The 8,867-nt window shown below is 48.2% G+C and overlaps 1 protein-coding gene across 1 annotated transcript in view; it reads right to left on the bottom strand.

The window, feature by feature from the left end:
* The window catches only part of VSNL1 (visinin like 1), a 98,266-nt gene that overhangs the window by 4,235 nt on the left and 85,164 nt on the right, over window positions 1–8,867 (bottom strand). The gene's annotated exons all lie outside the window — the stretch shown is intronic.

The following is an 8,867-nucleotide window of genomic DNA, read 5'->3' as shown; positions in this document are numbered from 1 at the left end:
CCCCCCCCCCCCAAGGACAAGATCGGAGGCAGGTAGCCGACTTCTTTGCCCACGCAGAGTGGGACCCCATGAACCTCCCTTCCTCTGTGTGGACCTCTAGGTTCGCCGCCCCGTGGGGCCAGCGCGAGGTTGCCCAGACCCGGTTTTCTCTGCCCCCGGCTCCCCATCGCCACCCACACTCCCCTCCCGGGTACGGTTCCAGCGGCTCACTTCTTTTTACAGGGACTTTTCTTTTGTAGAACAGACGTTTAAAATCATTAAAAATAGAACATGACTGGGTTTATTTTTGAGAGCTATAAAGAGGTTTCTTTTCAGAGCCAACAGTTGGCCAGAGTGCCCTTGGAGACAAAGAACGGACACTGGAGGAAAAGGAAGAGCAGAGCCTGGAGGAGGTAAGACGTGGAGGAGGTAAGACGTGGAGAAGGAGGCGGTGGGCTCAGCCAGGGCCAAACAGCAGGGGGTTCGGAGGCCTGCCCCTCTGTCCTCCGCAGCAAAGCTCAAGGACACTCTCTAGGTGGAGGGTAGAAAACAAGCCCCAAACGCCAAGCCAAAAGCAACCACAAACCACGTGCTGTTTTAAGGCAGAGAGGGGGTATAGGTGTTTTTGGATGAATCAATCTGGCAAATACAAAGACCAAAGCAGGTGTCTGAGGATGTCACTGGTATCCCCTCCTTCATAAGTTGTGTCACTTGTTTCTGGGACAGGCCGGCCAGCCTCTGTACAGATGGCCTGCTTCGTGCCCACCTGGGCCTGTGTCCCTTCTGGGGCCCTCGGCTCAGGTCTCTCACTGTGCATCCCGCCCTGGGGCCTGCTGCCCACAACTCCCATACTTAGAAGCACCTTGGAAAGTGGAACATTTGCCTGCAGAAAGGAAATGTGTATTTCCACCTGAGATCACATAGGTGAGGCCAGAGAAGAGACAAGCCTTGCAGGGGAGGAGCTGACAGGCTTGCGTATCACTAGCACCCACTTCTGGACCCCAAGATCTGTTGTGCTTACTATTGCCGGGTACAAAACCCCAAAACGGAGTGGCTTAAGACAATTATTGCACTAATTTCAGAAAATAAGGATTTAACAACCACTTCTTTTTTAATCAAACGACATTTTTCTGAGGCTATGGAAGACAACTTTCTCCTTTGTTCCCTCATCCCCTGAACTCATTATTTCTGTCCTTCGTTTTTCATGGTTCATCAAAATCCACGGAGGCCTTTTTGTGGCCAGGCTCCGTCTTCGGTACTGGAAAAGCAGAGATCAACAGCTCACAGTCCCCAGGCTCCAGGATTTCACAGTTAATGGGGGAACCCAAGGCAGAACTGAAAAGGAAGGTCGTGTTATCTGATGAGAACTAGGACAGAGGAGGGGACAAGACATTCCTACTGCTCAAGACTACGGGATTGGTTTCACGGTGGAGAGTTAAGAGGGAAAGGCTCCCATCCTCTTCCACGGGCTCATCCTGTTTCCCCTCCACCCCATAATGCCCTTAGGCGCTTGGGTACCTGAGGACAGGCTACCAGGTGTTGAGTTTTGAACTGCACAGTTTTGACCTTGACAGTTTCTAAATAGGTAGTTACAATTCATATGTGCTCTGAACATTTTTAAACTTACGATACTTTTTTAAAAAAAAAAAAGATTTTATTTATCTATTTGACAGAGAGAGAGGGAGAGAATGAGCAAGGGGAGAGGGGAAAGCAGGTTCCCCACTGAGCAGGGAGCCTGATGCAGGACTCGATCCCAGGACCTCAGGATCATGACCTGAGCTGAAGGCAGACGCTTAACCGACTGAGCCTCCCAGGCGCCCAACTTACAGCACTTCTAACACCACACGTGTGGGGTTTGTTTTGGTTTTTCCTTCGTAACAACTCCGATTTTCTGGACATTAACCTGGTCCAGTTGAATTCAGTTCAATTCTAACACTGATCCCCAGGGAGTCCGTGCAGGTAAGTAAAGGCTCAGACCCACAAGACTGCCCCCCACTCCAGATGCCCGTGGCCAGTCCCTGGTACTTCTGATAGACCAGAAAGAAAGTCAGGGGGTGCCCAGAAGGCCCTCCTTCAATAATTTGCTAGAATGACTCACAGAATTAAGGAAGGCACTTTATTTACTATTACTGCTTTATTTTAAAGGACACAACTCAGAAACAGCCCAGTGGAAGAGACAGATAGGGCAAGGTGTAGGGGAACGTGCATGGAGGTCACGCCACCGGAACAGCCCCTCAGTGTGTCCACCAGCCAGGAAGCTCCTCACGCCTGTAGCTGAAGGGTTTTTATGGAAGCCTCATTACTTACGCAGGGTTGATTAAATCACTAATGATGGTTTAACGGGACCTCCAGCCCNTCTCCCCCCCCCCCCCCCCGAGGTCGGGGCCTGGAGCTACAAGCTCCAATCCTCTCATCTTGCCTCAGTCTTTCCTCCGACCAGCTCCCACCCCAAATTATCTAAGGGCCCCCGGCCATGTCATCTCATTGGCATACAAAAGGCACTGTTACTCCTTCTAGAAAGTCTAAGCTTCTTAGAATCTCTGGTGTCAGGACTAGGAACTGAGACCAAGTGCATATTTTTTATCGTAATCACCATATCACAAGTGCCTTGCCCACCAGTGTTCTTCACCGCTTCCTGCTCTCTGCTGATATGTTTACCTGCCTTATGGTCAGGAGTCTTGGGCAGAGCTGGTCCCTGTGAAATGGCCTCAAAGCAGAGCAGAGTGAGAGCAGATTCCCATCTCTCCTTAGCGCTCTGTACCCACCAGGCTTGCTGTATGCAGGGACTCGAGACCACTGGGGATTTTTCTCTATCTGTGTGGGTTTCTGGCGGTGGAATGCTTTAACTATTTTATTTCTCACAGCATACTTTAAAGGGAAGGGACATCAGATTGTTTTATCTAAAAATAGCAGGGAACTTTAGGTCAGTATATTAAATATTAATTTAGATCTGAAAATTCTTGAGGAAAAAAAATCGATTGAGCTCTAAAAGTTACATGTGCCTTGTGGAAGGTCTATTTACTGACTTTTACAGCCAGTGTGTTCACTTCAGAAGAACTGAGCGTGTGCTCGGGAGCCCCCACGTATCTGGAGGGCTTGTTGCCTTTAGAAAATTCATCCTATCATATGTTCGGAGTGCTTGGCATTTTTCTAATCAGGGCAATGCTCCTTCTTTTGATGAAATGATTCAACTCTGGATGGATCATCACAGAAAAATGCAGCCACACTCTTAAACGTCTTCAGGAAGAAATCAGGGTCTTGAACTCATACTCACTTCTGGACTACGATAGTGCCTGAGAAGTAGAAGTATTTTTTGCGTCTTGTTGCTTGAAATATGTGTTTAATTTTTTAAATTAAATGTATTTTGCTTGAGTAACTTCATTACATGTTGATGTGGAAATAATTTTCAGTGGCATTAATAAGCTACAAGCATATATAATAAATAAAAGAGGACTTTGAGGTTGAAAAATCATATATATATATTTATACGTGAGTGCGTATATAACGTATAAGATGTAATTCCACTTGTGTCTTAGTCCGTCCAGGCTGCTGTAACAAAGTGTCCCAGACTGGATGGTTTATAATCAGAAGTTTATTTGCACAGTTCTGGACGATGAAGTCCGGTATCAGGGTATCAGCAGGGGCAGTTTCTGGTGAAGGCCCTCTTCCGGGTTGCACACTGCTAACTTCTTGCTGTGTCCTCATGGGAGGCGAGGAAACGATGGGGTGTCTTTTCCTTTCTTTTTTGGGGGGGGAGAGAGGGAGAGGGGGAGAGAGAATCCTAAGATCTTAATCAGACTCCACACCCAACACAGAGCCTGACATGAGGCTGGATCTCACGACCCTGAGGTGATGACCTGAGCCGAAATCAAGAGTCTGACGCTTAACTGACTGAGCCATCTAGGCTCCCCTGTGGGGTCTCCTATGTAAGGGCACTAATCCCATTCATGAAGGCTCCACCGTCATGACCTAAGCTCCTTGCACAGGCCCACCTCCTAATACTATCACCTTGGGCATTAGGTTTCAACATGTGAATTTGGGGAGCGACACAAATATTTAGTCCATGGCAATTTGTTTGAAAGATGATGAATCGGGTTGTGAGAAATTTCAGAAACTTCATTAATTGATAGAATATAGCTAGTCTTTGATAACTTTCTAGTTTCTATTTTATGTCTATGTACACACACACTTAGTTTTTCTACTTTCAGTCAAAAATTTTATATCAAGTATATCTTGCATTTCCAGTAACAGAAAAAAGCCACCTGGGAAGCAGCTGACTGAGTACAGGTACTGGAGTCCTTCCAGTGATGGTGGGACCTGGGTCGTGTGGCTCTTGGAGGCCCCACCTATGTGGTTTGGCCCCTTGAGGCAGCCGGCCCTCCTGAGGGTGGCTGAGAGAAGCTCCTCTTCAGAGAATGGGGTTTGAGGGTGGAGCAGGGTCTGCTCCAGGGGCCAGCAGAACCCTAGACTTTAGTCTCCCAGGCTCCGGGTAGAGGATGACGGCTGGCCAGGATGGTCCACCAGAGGCAGTTTCTTCAGGGCCCTCTGGAGCCCCCTTCCTCAGGTCCAGCCCTCCCCATGTGGGCCCACAGCCCTTCTGCTCTGACACTTGGGGCTCCAAGCTTAATAGTGGGAGACTGACAGAAGGTATGGGCAGGAAGGGCCCTCTATCCCTGGCTATTCTGGCCCTACGGGTCAGACTCTGACCTCAAGACTACACACTGATCTGTCCCTGTCATACCACAGGGACAATCCTGGGCACCAGTTGTGCCCTGAGAACACAGGCTTTGGATGTCACTGGCCTATGGTGGGGCTAGGACCCAGCCCACCAAGCGTAGCATGATACCCACAGGAAAATGGAACCATTCCCACTCCATTCTCATTGAACAACAAGCAGGAGAAGCTTGCATCTGTCCCATGGCATTCCCCTGCACTGATTTCTCGACGTTCTTGAGATAGGTTTTCTGGGCTGCACATCTTCCTCTCCTATTGACTTCGCCTCCCAGGAAGCCTGGAAATGAAGGCGGCCATTGTACCAGCATTCAGATTGCGAGGAGCTGCTGCAAAAAAGGGCTGCATCCTTTCCTGGGGGTGGGGAGGGGGAGACCAGGACCCCTCCACTTGGACTCTCAGCAGAGCCCAGTCAGGTGGGCACAGCCCGATAGCATGGGCTGTCTGTCTTCAGAGCTGGGTCACAGGGACGCTCCCAAGGCTCCCTGTAGCCCTGCGGAGGAGAACGGGCCCAGACAACATCTGCTTCTACTCACTCAGTGATTGTCCTTCAGTGAAGTCCTGGTAGGTCAAGACGTCCTCTGCTTCTCCCACCCTGTGACCTCCCCAGTCGACTTCCCACTGGGAGGATTAAATATAGCTTACCCCCTTCTCTCCCTTCTGCCTCAGCCAGGGCCCAACCACCTCCCATGGGATTCTGGCTACAGTCCCCTAATTCCCTCCTGCCTCGGGTCCCTCTTCCAACACCCAGAGCAGCTCTGATCGTCCTGTAATATGGCTCAGACTGTGTCATTTGCCTTCACAGAAACACCCAATGGAATCCAATCTGAACTGCTTTGCTTGCTATTTGAGGGCTTCCGTGTGTGACCCACTATGTGCCCACAATACTGCGTGTCCTGCTTCGGGCCCTGCTCTCCAGAAGCTCATGGATGCAGAGCTGAAGTCTGAACTTCTCACCCTGATGTTCGTGGCTCTTCCTGATTGCCCCAACCTGCTTCTCTCATTCCTCTGCTTTCTGCCTCTGTGCCCTGACTGTGTTCCCAGGTGTCACCTAACATGGCCCCTTTTCTTTATGTCCAGCTCAAATGCTCCACCTCCATGGAACCTTCACGACTGGACTGAATCTCTCCTTCTGCTTGCTTGTGCTTTACTTATTTCTAGACGAATCTTTCCAAACCCTCTGCCTTAGACCACGGTCAGCCTGTGCCTGCTGTGCCCCTCCTGGCTCAAGAGCTCTGTGAGGGCAGGGACGGTCTGCTCCCTCTGCACCCAGCAGCTGTGCTTACGCCTCCCAAGGAGGAGCTGCAGGGCTCCAGCGAGCGCAGGGTCTGTGTCCTCCCATGTCTGTGTATTTGTCCGTGTGTCACGCTTCCATCTGTGAAATGGGGTTGCTGCGTTAACTGAATGCTTTCATGTGCCCGGGAGGGAAGACGCCGGTTTCCACCACAACCGAACAGTAATGAAAACCATGCCACTGACTCAATAAAATGTCAGCTTTCCCATTCCCAGAATTCCCTAACCCTCTTCACTGCTTCATTTCTCTCCAAAAAGCTGACTACCATACAATATATTTCAATTATTTAATCATCCTCTTTCTTCCTCCGTAAGAAATGTAAACTCCATGAGGACAGAGAGCCTCGGCTGCTACACTATGTAGTTCCTTACTGAATCTCTCCATAGCAAGTGCTCAATAATGACTTAGCAAATGAACGAGTGAACCCATTTCTTTTTGACACTGGCCTTCCGAATAACTGTGCTGCACGGTTATGTTTGATTACGCATTCACAGTCTCCTAGGATCCTCAAGACAACCCAAAGGGATGGTTTGGTTCTTTTTCACTTTTACTTGGTAATATTTATTATTATTAATGACATTTATGAATATTATTATTCATTCCTATTTATTAGGGGATTATTTATTTAATATCAGTTATCGAACTGTAAATTCCCAGAGTGCAAGGCCTTGTTTGCTCATCATCGCGTCCATAACACATAGCATAGGTCTGCTGATGGTAGGTGTGAAACACGATCTTGTTGAGTGAGCGAATGAGAGGAGTACTTGCAGTGCCAACTTCCGGGTAATCAGGTGATCGCACACTGCTGCTGAAAACAGCCCCTGCTCATTGGACATGCATCATAATCTAGCCAGCTCTGTCTGCTAGAACTTCTTGTGATCATAAAGCTATTTGAAAACCATGCTGTCCAAAATGCTACCTACTAGCCATAGGAGTCAACCACTGTCTTAGGGGCTGGGAATAAAATTTTCAGAAGAGCGCTGAGGACAGTGGGGAAAGGAACCCTTGAAATGTTACCTGTGTAACCAGAGAACTGAATGCTTTAATAGTATTTAACTTACCTGTCAGTTTAGATAACCACATGCAGCATCCGGCTTCTGTATGGAGTCCTATGATCGATGCTAATCTATGCTACGACATCAGTTTTCACAATACCCCCGTCAAGCAGTAATCCTCAGCTCCATTTCACAGACAAGGAAACACGGACTCAGAAAGATCCAGCAAAACCTCAAGTTAATTCTCTTCCCACTGGGTCAGTCTGCTGCAAGGTTTTGCAGAGGAACAGTGGAAATACACATGCCTTTCCAGAACACGAACATACAAAACAGAAGGTAGAAAGTTAGGGATAGATTTTCATCTGTCTCAGCATTTGTTGGGACGCTTTGATGATTATCACACAGCCCTGGAACCGGCTTAGTTCTAATATTTCTCATGTGTGTTACTTCATTCAGTTCTTATAGCAAAACCTGCCATTCTAAACTCCGAATTGTGGTCAAGGGTGCGAACCTGAAAGATCCAAGCATTTGCCCCAGGTTCCTGGCAGAATGTGACAGAGGCAGGATTGGCAACCACATCTGTCTGGTCATTTCTGTTACATCCTGCTGTTTCTCTTTGTCAAGTTGAAGCAATAAACCTAAATCCACATTTGATGAAGCAAACTATTTGTTACATTATGTAATTCTTTGCTACCTTCCCGCTAGGTCCGAAATCTTCGGTGATGGGTGCTTATCGCCACCTTCTGGCAGCATGTGTGTACTACACAGAAATTACTAAAAGGCTGCTGAGGGGTATCTTTTCTGACTCATTCATTCTTTAACTCAACATTTATTGAGCTGTTACTACGTGTCAAGTACTGTGTTAGATACTGAATAAAATATGAAAGAGACATAGAACATTAAGGATAGTGGGGGGAAATAGATACTAAGCAAGAAACTGCATAAATAAGTATAAAATTACGCTATGATACAATACCGGTATGTAGAGCCACAAATGAGGAATGGAGATGATCTTATGAATTTGAAACTTAAACAAAAATTTCCTGTGTGTTCTTCTCCCTGCATCCTAACATGCACGCTTCTGTCCCTTCATTGTTCTTCACCATAGCTCAGGAATGGTCTCAGAGTCTGAAACTTCTTGGGCTTTCTCCTAGATTGTACCCAACTGCACCACACAGCCCTACTCTGAACCATCCAACGTGCAAGAGAAAACCCCAGGAAATTCTTGAGGACTTGATCTCTCCTCAGGAAGACAAGAGGAGACTTTGCACCAATTTATCAGCTCGCTCCAAAGCCCCCAGAGGCTCTTCCCTTCAGAGAGAGGCCCGAAGCCCTGCACTTCCATCTTTTCAATAACCTGCTCAGTTGCGAATACTAAAAGATTTTTTATTTTTTAATATGTGGCGAATGAGCCCCAGACACCTCATGCTGACTATGCCTGGGGTCATTTGCCTCTGCAAGTGCAGGGCCCCACCTGGCACAGAAGGCTGTTTGGGGGCTGTATTAAGAAATGGCCTGAAAACATAGTGCTTCCATCTGCTCATGTAATCTTTGCTCTGCACCTCCCGCTCCAGCCCTTTGCACTGTCTTGCTGCCTGTACATCTCATCCTTCCAGAAGTTGTACTGAGTGCAGAGAAAACATTACAACATTTCCCAAGGGAACCTCTCCCTCTCCCAGCGTCCACTGGGGCCTGCTCAAGTTAATGAAGATGCAGGTCTCCTAGAGGTTGCCCTGACCGACCTTCCGGTTGAAGGAGTTCGCACAGCACAGCCTTGACCCTCTGTGACAGCTGAAGGGCTGGGTCAAGAGTGGATGGCAGCAAGGCCACTGGGGAGGACAGACTCTCTCCAGCGCTCTGCCCAAGGC

The sequence above is a fragment of the Ursus maritimus genome, unplaced genomic scaffold (genome assembly GCF_017311325.1).
Source record: "Ursus maritimus isolate PB19 unplaced genomic scaffold, ASM1731132v1 scaffold_6, whole genome shotgun sequence".
NCBI lineage: Eukaryota > Metazoa > Chordata > Mammalia > Carnivora > Ursidae > Ursus > Ursus maritimus.
Note: the sequence above shows the minus strand (reverse complement) of the source record. Positions and strands in the feature narration are given on the sequence as shown.